The sequence below is a fragment of the Leptodactylus fuscus genome, chromosome 2, assembly GCF_031893055.1.
Source record: "Leptodactylus fuscus isolate aLepFus1 chromosome 2, aLepFus1.hap2, whole genome shotgun sequence".
Classification (NCBI taxonomy): Eukaryota; Metazoa; Chordata; class Amphibia; order Anura; family Leptodactylidae; genus Leptodactylus; species Leptodactylus fuscus.
This window is the reverse complement of record NC_134266.1, coordinates 259,954,526-259,966,694: the sequence shown is the minus strand read 5'-3', so window position 1 is coordinate 259,966,694 and position 12,169 is coordinate 259,954,526. Positions and strand designations below refer to the sequence as shown.

General features: G+C 42.9%; 1 protein-coding gene across 2 annotated transcripts in view; it reads left to right on the top strand.

Moving 5' to 3' along the window:
- CNTN5 (contactin 5) overlaps positions 1-12,169 on the top strand; it is a 1,103,706-nt gene that overhangs the window by 677,874 nt on the left and 413,663 nt on the right. The window lies entirely within an intron of this gene.

Sequence of the window (12,169 nt, the reverse complement as noted above, 5' to 3'; positions counted from 1 at the left end):
AGGCTTGAAATGGCCAACAGGGAATGGCCCTTGAGCCACCCCCAGCACCCTCAGACCTCTGCATGAGCGGGTATGACTCATGGTAGACATGTAGATAGGCAGCAAACAGTATTCTAATCAACCTCTGTACCCCTAAAGTGGTGTAACTAAAGTCTTGTGGGCCCCGGTGCAATCTTTTGTCCAGGGCCCCCTACCTCATCCCTACAGTGAATTCTTGATAGTGATGGTTATGGGTGCTAAGGAGTTTAATCCACCTTAGTGTGGTTCGGGTAATCTCCTTGGTTTATGGGCCAGATGGAAGCTGCAATTTCAATACTAATGCCAGTGCTTATGGGCCCCCTAAGCCTGCTGGGCCCCAGTGCGACTGTACCCTACTTGTAATTCTTATTATTATTACTTTGTTATTATTATTAATACTATTATTATTGAGATGGAATCAAGGTACAGAGGCCGGCAGACAAGTATCAGTATCTTCTCTTCCTGGTCCCACCATGACAACATTGTTGTAGGAGCCCCAAACACCAAATATATGGCACCTACCTGAGGTCTGGTATTGTGTGAACTGGCTCAAAGAACTAGGAGGGCCCTAGATCAAAGCAAGAAACATTAGACAGGCTACTGAGAAGGCTTACAAGAAGGCCTGAAGTAAGACTTGGGCAGCAAACTACTACTGAAGCAACATCGGTGTCTATGCAGTTTTAGCAGTTTGCCAATAGGTGTCGGGTAATATTGTGTATATACAGCAGTTGTATTTTGGGCCCTAGAATGAATTTTACTGGTGAACACTAGGCACCAGATCCCAACATGGCCAGGAAAGGTGAGTGCACCCTCCATGGCCACGGCGTATACTACGAATAATAAATCTTCGAGGCAATCCTTGCAAATGTTCATGAAACAAGTCTCAAGAGAATCTTTCAGCAGTAGTCAGGAGAGAGCAGCTTCCAATGGTAAGCCATTGACTCTTCCAAACTGGGCTACCTTGTCCTACCGGCCATTTATTTCAAAGACGTCCAAGAGTGAACCTTGAGATCCATCATTTCCATCTTTTAAGACATAGCAAACTCCTTTTCTCCACCTAAGACATCTCAACGCACCTTAAACAGCGGAGCCTCAAGAGTTTTTATTTTTCCAGTTGAACCTTCATTCTCCAAAACAAGGATCTTGTAATAAAGCGATTTGTCACAGAAATGGCAGCAAGGTTCATGAAAGCCCAGATAAGAAGAAAACTTACATCGCATCCATGCAAATCAGCCTCTTAAATGTGATTACTATTTAAATAAAGAATCCTTCCAAGACGCGAGATGTTGATGTTTACCTGCTAAACATTATTAAAATGCACAGTTAAATTACTCCTTAAGAGCTATAACAAATGTGCACATGCATAATGTGATTAAGTGGCAGCGCCCGAATAACAATATGAATTTCATTACACACTTACAAGTGCACAATGTCTTGTTCCGTGTCACAAACTCTTAGCAGTAAATATTGTTACCTCTTCACATTTATTATTATTGGAGAGAAGGATATTACTGGACTATTCCGGGAAGATTATAGGCTAGCGGGATTATGGCTATTTATAATTCTTATTATTACTTTGTTATTATTATTATTAATACTATTATTATTTTCATGGCTGAGCTTTTTACCAGTGGCTTATAGGTAACCCATGTATCTGCCAGGGATATAGGGCCTGAACTCAATTCTTTTGTAAGGATGTGTGCCGTGGCCATAAGGGTGATCGTCTTCACCTCTTTAGTATTGTGGTGGCCTGGAATTATTATTATTATTATTATTATTATTATTATTATTATTATTATTATTATTATTATATCTTAGCTTTCTGCTGATGGCTTGTTCACATCTGCGCCCAGTCTCCGCTTTGCAGGTTTCCGTCTTCTGCCCGAGAAACTGGACAGGAGACGGAAACTGGCAGTCAGTTTTCAAACCCATTCATTTAAATGAGTTTGCAAAGTGTCTGCCCGTGAATGTCTTCTGCCTCTCCACGTGTTAGGATTGGGTCCTGCAGGCTTCCTGTCAAGCGCATAGCGCCACCTGCGGGCAAATCCAAACCTCGCCCTCGGCGTTGTGCAGTGAGGTGTCTGGAGTCTAAGTCCAGCTTTCGGCCCACTGAGCATGCTCAGACATTTTGGAGCCGCTCAGAGGCTAAGTCCCATTTTGGCCATACGGAACATCATCGGTGACATCATGCCAACGCCCCTGTTGGGCGGGGACTAGCCTTTAAATAGTGTGAGCCAACGCCCACCCGGTGCTCACACTTTGACTAGAAATACTTTTACAGGTTCCAGTCAATGGCCTGCCTAGCTGTCTAGGGACCAAGTTAGAATTCCTTGGCTCTGCCAGTGGGAATCAGTAAGCCTATTCCTCGCAGGTTAAGGAGTTCTTTGTGTTACTGACCAGGAGTGAAGTTAACCCCTGGCAGTCTTGCTTTTGCAGCAGAGTGAGGCATATGCTAGGGCCTGGTTTCCCTGCTGTAATTAGCAGGTGCTTCTTGCAAGGCTTCATTTGACTTCACTCAACTGCTATACATAGGCATGCTCACCCAGTGAAGTTAACTGGAGAGAGTCTGTTGCAGCCTGTTCACATTTGTACCGCATAACATCACTGCCAGTGCAGTTTAACTGGTGGTTCATATTCAGACATACGGCTGCCCATCTGGGCTTGTGGACCTCGCTGCAGTGCTCTGCAACTTAGCGGTTCTGGTTGTGTTCATTATTATTTTTATATATACACACAGAACCGTGACACCAAACAGTTTGTTTTTAACCGGACACAAAGTCGGACATGCAGGACACTGACTGCCGGGTTTCCGTCTCCCGTCCAGTTTATCGGGCAGAAGATGGAAACCCACAAAGTGGAGACCGGGCGCAGGCGTGAACCCGCCCTAAGTCATATCTTGATCAGGTTTATAGGGGTTTAATCCAAAATTTTACTTAAGATGTGTGACATTACCATAAGTGTTGAAAACAGGAAGGTAGACACCGAGCCAACTTATAGTGTAGAGAGTTATAAGAACTTAATGGAGAGTATTTAAGACAATAATGGTATTGGACCAGATGGCCTCTCACCTGATGTGCTTGTCATACCCTTACACAACCACGTATATTGGTTTATAGACAGATGGAGGGAGCAGCACGTCTCATGTACACCAATCGTGGAGCAACTGGGGAAGAGCAGGATGTAGAGAGGCAATGGATGGCGCTCAGCTGATTATTCTGGGTCCAACTTCAGGAAACGAGCTGTCAGAGTATTCCTTGGTTAACCTCAGCCATAGCCATACATTCAGTAATGATACTGTAATATAGACCGTATAGGGGATTGTTCCTCTATGGCTACAGGTCAGCCTCCTCAGAAGGGTCTCTCTTTGATGGCCATAGGCTTCTAAAGAGGATATTGGAAGCTTCTATCTTCAGTTTCTAGTGAGTAGTTGCACTCTTTTCTTGACTTGTCATACTTGTCAAGGCTGAGTATCAGAAAATACTAGACGGGCATCAGCCGGCGCTCTCTAGGATTTGATGGACACTCACAATCGTGGCTAACCACTAATCTTATGTAACCTGATGGATTAAATTGAAATTCTCTTTAATGTCCAATTTTAAAGAACTCAGAAAGTTAAAAGAGAAATTTCCTCCGGTGCATGAGGTTAAGCAGCGGGAAACATCTAGAATGAAACTTTTATTATAGTCGACGGAATTAAATAAGTTGAACATCAGGTAAACTAAAAATAAAATTCTCCTTCGAATCAACAAATTGAGTGTTTTATATTTTTCACCCCAGTCGACATCTTTTCAATTTGATTTAAAAAAAAAACTTTAATAAGGCAGAATAACATCCAGAAAGACTCTCCCTACCAGCACTGGAATAGATTTGATGAAGGGGTTGTGTTTTTTTCTGAACGCTGTTAACACCCCGAAACGCGTTATCTAATAAAATTTCAAGTACTTGCACCACATGGTTCCAGTCTATATTTGCGAGGAGTGCGCATCCTGGATTTATTGTGGAATTCTTCAGATACTACTAAGTTCATGTCAAAAAGACTCTCTCATTGCACAACATTTTATTCTGGAACGTTGCGATTTCAGAAAAAAAATTGGTTGAACACAACAACTATTTGTGTAAAGGGAGGGATTGGCCAATTGGGTGGAGATAAGGTGGTAGGGAGCTGTCCAAGGATCATGACATTTCTAACTCGATTTCTAAATAGGTTTTGTCTCAAATAGGGTTGACCCGATCTTGAGATTTCAGGATCGATTTTAAAATCCAATTTCTGATCATTTTCCAGCCAATCCCGATCGTGAAATTTGGTCAATCGCCAATCGGGATCCGATCTTTCCCGATCCTGATCGCTCAACCTTAATTGTATATTTTATATACAGTAGGGTTGAGCCGATCTTAAGATTTCAAAATCCGATTTCTGATCATTTTCAAGCCGATCCCGATCGTGAAATTTGCTCGATCACCGATCAGGATTCGATCTTTCTCGATCCCGATCGCTCAACCTTAATTGTATATTTTATATACAGTAGGGTTGAGCCGATCTTAAGATTTCAAAATCCGATTTACGATCATTTTCCAGCCAATCTCAATCCCGATTGTGAAATTTGCTCGATCGCCGATCGGCATCCGATCTTTACCGATCACTCAACCCTAGTCTCAAATACTAAAACCTTGTTTGCAAAAATTCTAAATTCTAGGCTTTAAATTTTCCTTTTTTTTTTTCAAGGAAGATTTTTTCTCCTCAATAAGTCACTGAACTGCCATTAATTCTAATTTTATACATTTCTTGAAAATTGTAAGTCATGAAGAAATTCTATGTACAAGGTTCTATAAGGCTTCATATATGAATACTCAAAAATATTCAAACTAATTTTCTCTAAAAAAGAATATGATCTGGAGTTCAGGGAAATTTTCAAAGAGGTCAAATGGTAATAACCAAATCAAATAATTGGCGAGACAAATTTATTAAGATTGGCGTACCATCTGCCAGTCTTCATAACTGGTGCTGGAACCTAGAGATTTATGAAGAGGCTGCCATCTTTGAAACAAAATGGCAATCTACGTCAAACTAATGTAGATTTCTTGGTGTGATGTAGAAAACTGGTGCGAGTTAGAATAGATTTGTCGGACCGAGAGGTCCTGCACAATGTGGTGTGCATGGATCACAGCCTTAGTCATACATTTGCTGCAAGAAAGAGTCTTGCCAAAATGTGCGCCTCAAGATCATCCATCTATGCCAGAAAACACCAAAGAAACCCCAAAGAAAAACAATACAAATGTCTAAATGGCATTGAGAGATATCAGAGACAACAAGTTCCAGGTGAAAAACAGGGTCTGTATCAGGGGTGTAACTACTGAGGTGGCAGCGGTAGCAGCTGCCACAGGGCCCCTGACATTAGGAGACCCAGCGACAGCCAGTATCGCTGCGTTTTTTTTTTTTTTTAATAGGCCGTTACCAGCTGGAGTTACTCCAGCTGGTAATGGGCCCTATTTACTTATCGATCCTGGCAGGGTCTGAGATCGGTATGTGACGCCACAGGCCCCACAAACGCTATTATTATACTCAGGGGTCTTTTAAAACTCCAAGTATAATGATCAGAGGCCCAGGAGAGGTAAGGGGACATAAAAAAAACTGTATTACTTACCTCTCCTGACTCCAGAAGGCTTCAGTCCTACTTCAGTGATGTCCTTGACATCACATGACTGGGGCCTGCATTGCGACGCACATGGACGCAGACCCCGGTCATGTGATGTCATTGAAAATGGCCACCATCAGCAGGGAGTATTGCTGTTTTTATATTTGTGTCCCCTCTGGGTTTCCAATTATTATACTCTGGGGCCTGAAAAGACCCCAGAGTATAATAATTGTTCATGAGTGTCCACAGTGGAGCATAATACTGGGTGAAGTGGCCACTATGGGACATAATACTGTGTGTATGGGGGAAGGGTCATGGGGGGGGGTCATTTGGTCTTTGGTGTTGGTCGGGAATGGGGCCATGTCAAAGGTTCACCACGGGGTCCTGCCATTCCTAGTTACACCACTGGACTGTGTGCAAATATATTGTCCATCGTGGTAACAAGTTGTTATTTCTGAGGCTTTATGTTGGGCCATAAAGTTTGTTCCAAACATGGACAGATTAGACAGACCAGATCGAGAACTGCTCCCCTGCCCATTAAACAGTAGGCCACAGGGCAGAGAACCCGCTTTTTAATGTCAATATTGAAAAAAACTTACAAAAAGCAATTGTCTTAAACTTTTAGTAAGAAGTTAAAGAAAAAAAAAGTTCTACAATCCTTACTTGACTTTTCAAACTTGTCATGTTCGAGTCTAAGTATCACAAAATTCTAGACGGCAATCAGTCCGCTCCGTCTAAAACTTGATGGACACACACAATACAACTAATGAAACTTAATGTGATGGATTAGATTGAAATTTCCTTTTAATGTCCAATTTTATAGAACTCAAAAAGTAAAAACAAGAACATTCCTACGGTGCCAAAGATTAGCAGCGGAACAAGTCTAAAATAGTCGAAAATAGAATTTCTATAACAGTGAATAAAATGTGAGAATTTGACTGTCAGGTAACCTCCAAATAAAATTTTCCGTCAAATCAACAAGATTTGTGTTTTAACATTTCTCACAGCAGTCAGAATTTGCAAAATGTTACAAAAAAATATGTGCAGAGTATAAAAGGAAAGAATAGAATAAGGATCCACAAGGTTCAGCTGAGTTTCTGATGAGTTTCTGACAAGGTTGACCACAGTATGAAGTGGTGAGAGCAGACAGACAAAATTTTATTCTCTAAATTTGGGCTAAGCACTAAGCAGCAAATTTTGAGTCCTGTTTCTGACTGTTAAAAAGATATTTTAAAGGGGTCGGCTAGGAATAATTTTTATTATGGCCTATTGTTAGGCTATAAATATTGGATTGGTGGAGGCCAACAGGCTCCCATTGAGTTCAATGGTAAGTGAACTGCAGCTTCAGTGTGTGACCACTATACAGGGAATGGAGCCAACTGGTTCTGGCATTGGAAGCAGCCCAGTATACTGGACCTGTTAACCCCTAAGAATGGGCAAAACTCTTCATTCCAGGCTTGGACAGCTCGGGTCCAAGATTTGTTTTTGGGTCGAACACTATTAGGACTCCTAGGAACACATCTATAAAACATAGTGTAGAACACTGTCAGGGCTCCTGGGAACCTATCTATAAAACATGGTGTAGAACACTGTCAGGGCTCCTAGGAACCAATCTATAAAACATAGTGTAGAATACTGTCAGGGCTCCTAGGAACCTGTCTATAAAACATAGTGTAGAACACTGTCAGGGCTCCTAGGAACCTATCTATAAAACATAGTGTAGAACACTGTCAGGGCTCCTAGGAACCTATCTATAAAACATAGTGTATATACTGTCAGGGCTGCTAGGAACCTATCTATAAAACATGGTGTAGAACACTGTCAGAGCTCCTAGGAACCTATCTATAAAACATAGTGTATAACACTGACAGGGCTCCTAGGAACTTATCTATAAAACATAGTGTATAACACTGTCAGGGCTCCTAGGAACCTATCTATAAAACATAGTGTAGAACACTGTCAGGGCTCCTAGGAACCAATCTATAAAACATAGTGTAGAATACTGTCAGGGCTCCTAGGAACCTATCTATAAAACATAGTGTATATACTGTCAGGGCTTCTAGGAACCTATCTATAAAACATAGTGTAGAACACTGTCAGGGCTCCTAGGAACCTATCTATAAACCATAGTGTATAACACTGTCAGGGCTCCTAGGAACCTATCTATAAAACATAGGTTCCTAGTAGCCCTGCACTGCCATACACTATGCTTTATAGATAGGTTCTTAACAGCTCAGATAGTGTCATACACTATTTTTTTTATAGACATATTCCTAGGAGCTCTGACAGTACCATATACTATCTTTAAAACATAGTGTACACTGTCTACCAATAAGTACTTGGACACCGGTGGTAGAATAGAAAAAAACACCATTTCTTCCTATCCAATAGTTGGTAGACCCCAGCAGATGCTTCCTTACGGATGGGATTGAGCAACACAATACTCCCGGATGCCTGGTGACACTCCTGGTGTATGTGAGCCATTGGTTGCGTGCGGTTTCTCTGGCCACCATCCGTCAGTTTCTATCTCCTAGTTTCGGGGGTCTGCCGACTCGGGGCATATTCCGACAATCACCGTTCACCTTCCACTTTGTAATCACATAGGCCACTGTCGATTTTGGGTAATTCAGTTCACTTGCTATGTCCCTTAAGGATCGACCATTTCTGTGATACCCCACAATTCTTTCTCGAAATTAGACAACTCTGCATTTCGTGGCATTTTGCATGCGACTAATGCCAATGCTGTGTCCTATTTAATGGTGGAAGGCACGACGTACATCACGACTGCAGATATCTTCATTTGCATGGGTGTCCAAATACTTATTGGTAGACAATGTAGAACACTTTCAGAGCTCCTAGGACCAATTTCTAGTTCTCTAAGGCACGTACAGCTGAGGTTATGTCAAAATGTAAGTAAAATTAATATTCTCTGGTGTCCGTCCTAGGACCCCTCCTGCTCCTCTGCCTGGGTCTGTTCTATGCTGAAGTATACAGTATATTGGTAGCTAAAGAGGGTACAATGATGGAAGTCACACGTGGTGTTTGAGCAGGTACAATTCCCCTCTATTACACAAGAAGGCATCCGTTTTTGAAATGGCACTTGTTAGAGTAGACTCACCTTATTGTTAGTATTGCTCACATATGTCTTAGGATGAGATCAATGGACATTAGATATAGTCCCCTTCATCTGGTGTCTGCATTCACTCTCATGTTAACAACATGGCACATATTTTCTTCCATCGTGTTGTTTACATTACAGTCAATGGGAATAGGCACTGATGGAGCGGGCTCCATATTAGTCTGATGCCAAAGTCCATCGATCTCATTCTATGATGGATGAGCAATGGATAGGGTTGAGCGATCGTGTTCGGAAAAGATCGGATCCCGATCGGCGATCGAGAAAATTTCACGATCACCATCGGAATTCTGAACACGATCTTTTTATGTGGGATCGAGATCAGTGATTTTTCCCACAATGCTTTGCTTAGCCTTCACACTGAGTATATGATGTATACTCAGTGTGAAGGCTCCGCTGCAGTTCCATAGGAATGAATGGAAGCAGCCAGCACACAGTTTTAACTCCCTGTGCGCCGACTGCCTCCATTCCTTCAAATGGGGGTCTAAACTAACATCTCTAGCAGCTACTTACCTCTAAAGATGGCTGCTCCGGTGCCCTCTTCTTGCCTCGCTGCCCCGCCTCCCAGGTTAGTCTTTAAAGCGCTAGGTAGGCGGGGCTTGTGGCTTAGTGTGGGCGGGTACAGGGCGGGGAGACGTGACGTCTCCCTGCCTTGTACCCGCCCACACTAAGCTGTCAGGGAGGGGGCAGCGAAGGAAGAAAAGCAGCGTGGAGCAGCAGCGAGGTGAAGAATGAAGGCACGGGGCACAGGACCAGGCATCTCTGGAGGTAAGAGGACACCAGGGGGGACTAAGTAGCCAGAGGATTAAAAAAAAATCCTCTGGCTACTTTAGTGATTCACTACACAGCGTGGATTCTAACAATTGTTAGATTCCATGCTGCATAGTGAATAGGATTGCTTTTAAAATCCGATCTCCGATTAATAAAAAAAAATCCCATTGACTTGCATTGGGATCGGAATTGGGATCGAGATCGGGTTCGAATGAAAAATGATCGGAAATCGGATTTTAAAATCGATCCTGAAAAGTCAAGATCGGCTCAACCGTAGCAATGGATATTCATAATGGTAGCGTGAATGTCTCCAAATGGGATTGTGGGTCATCTACAGATTACATGGTAGCATATGGTAGTAAAGGGAAACCGTTAGGGTGACTTTGGTCACTACACCACCTATAGGTCCTTATGGACTGGGGTTTAGTGTCCCAAGTTGTTATAAAGTCCTCAGTGCTCACAATAAAAATTAAAAACCTGTATACTCCCGCTGCCGGTGTTCGTGTTGGTGCCAGAGGAGTATACCTGGGGTTCAGTGCGCATGCGCTGTACCCCAGGCACTACACACTGAACACCTGCGCAGGTATCGGGAGCACCAACGACGAGTCCGATGAGTCTCACTCTAGCTCCACATAAACTTTTATTTTGGGCACAGATGGATATAAAACGGGGCGATTTGGGACACTTAACCCCTGGTCTATACTGCTTAAGTGTCCCAAATCAACCTCTCAGATTCCCTTCTAATCTAAGTTATACCTCTGGTGTTCCAGCCTCATAAACCCAACCCCTTGCGTATCCCAGTGTTAATATATTTTTCCATATTACGTGTATGTGTTTTATCTCACTGCCGGTAGTCTATAGGATATAAATTGCGCTCGCGATCATATTTTTGCCATCACCTTCTTCTTCGAAGAAAATTGCCTTGTTCTGCTTTTGTTGCACAAGTTATTGCCAGATTATACCCTGGGAGACCTGCTTAAATATACAGATCTTCTAACGTGTTAGTTCAATATCAATTTATGGTAAAGCTTGGGGGAGATGTTGGAAGGGAAGGGCTGGTAGAGATGAAGTATTACAACCTACAGGATACAAGTGTTTCTTGTTGCAGCCATGTAGATAAAATTAAAACTCTTGAGACTTGGGAAAGCTGCACTTGACATTTCTCATTTTGAGTCATAGATAGAGCGGCTGGAGCTAGCGAAGCTTTTAATTACACAATTCTAGAACAAATTGACTTCATGTCAATATAGTGTTTATTTCTACGTGCCGCGGATTCTGCGATACGAGGTTACACAATGCGTCGTGTTATGGAGGGAATTATCGTATTTGTTTTGTTCATTTAGATTATTTTAGATGATAGAAGGCAAAAAATGGAGAGTCGGATATTGAAGTTGACGTGTTGGCAAACGGAAAAATCGGCAAGGGCGGCTCGGTCTGATGAGTCTTGTTTCAATCTTTTTTTGAAAGGGGTTCAATCGTAGATGACCTATTCTTAGGATAAGATGGACGGGGGTCTGAAATCAGGACCCCCGGATGAATAGCTGTCTAAAGAGGCTGCAACGTTTGGGTGAGCGACGCAACTTCTTCACTACGTACAAAGCAGAGTGCCGTACCTTGGAAGAGGGGCTGTGCATGGTATTGCTGTTGAGTCCATTCACCTGAATGGAAAGAATAAAAAGCAAGACAGCACCGAGCTGTATATGGTGAAATACCGTATAGTTGGGGGTGTAGTACTAAGAGTTAGATGTACTCTCACCTGATGAAGTTGTGAGGGATTCACAACTACCATATGCGCCTGGAAACCGATTTTAGGGGGTTTCTCCCTATGCGTGATTGAGCAGCTGGATCCTATTCACCATTGGTGTGGAAGATATATATAAGGACTGGGACAGAGGACATACACAACAAACAGGCACATTCTGACTCCCCATTGCGGCAGTTCCTTTGCACTTGAAGAAGGGCGACTCTTGCCCGAAACGCGTTGTGCAGAACTTTAATAAAGTGGTTATTTTTCAAATTGTGAAGCGCGGTCCTCTGTCCCGGTCCTTATATATATATTCACCTGAAAGGGACTAAGCTACAATCAGGTCATGTAATATCTAGAGATGAGCAAATAGAAGCTGATTAAGTGGAATTCGATCCAAATTTCAGGAAATATTTGAGTCGCATTGGATCCAGATTTCCTCACACTTCGTGGTAAAGAATCGCATAACGGACGGCATCAGGAGTGGGGGTTAGCTGTAACTGACAGCTAAGGCCTCATTTGCTTCTGCATTTGGGGGAGTCCGCATGGGGACCCCCGAACGGACTACGGAACGCATTTGCAAGCGGTGTGCACTGAAAGCATACGGACCCCATAGACTATAATGAGGTCCATGTGCTTGCCGCAAGATCTCCGCAGTGAACATGCGGACAGGAAAGTACTTCACAATCTGCTTTTCTATTCGCATGACTCGTGCGGAGATCTCGTGGCAAGCACTCAGACCCCATTATAGTCTATGGGGTCCAAGTGCTCTCAGTGCACACCGCTTGCAAATGCATTCAGTAGTCCGTTCGGGGGGTTCCCATGTGGATTACCAAACGCAGATGTGAACCAAGAGTAACTCCCTGC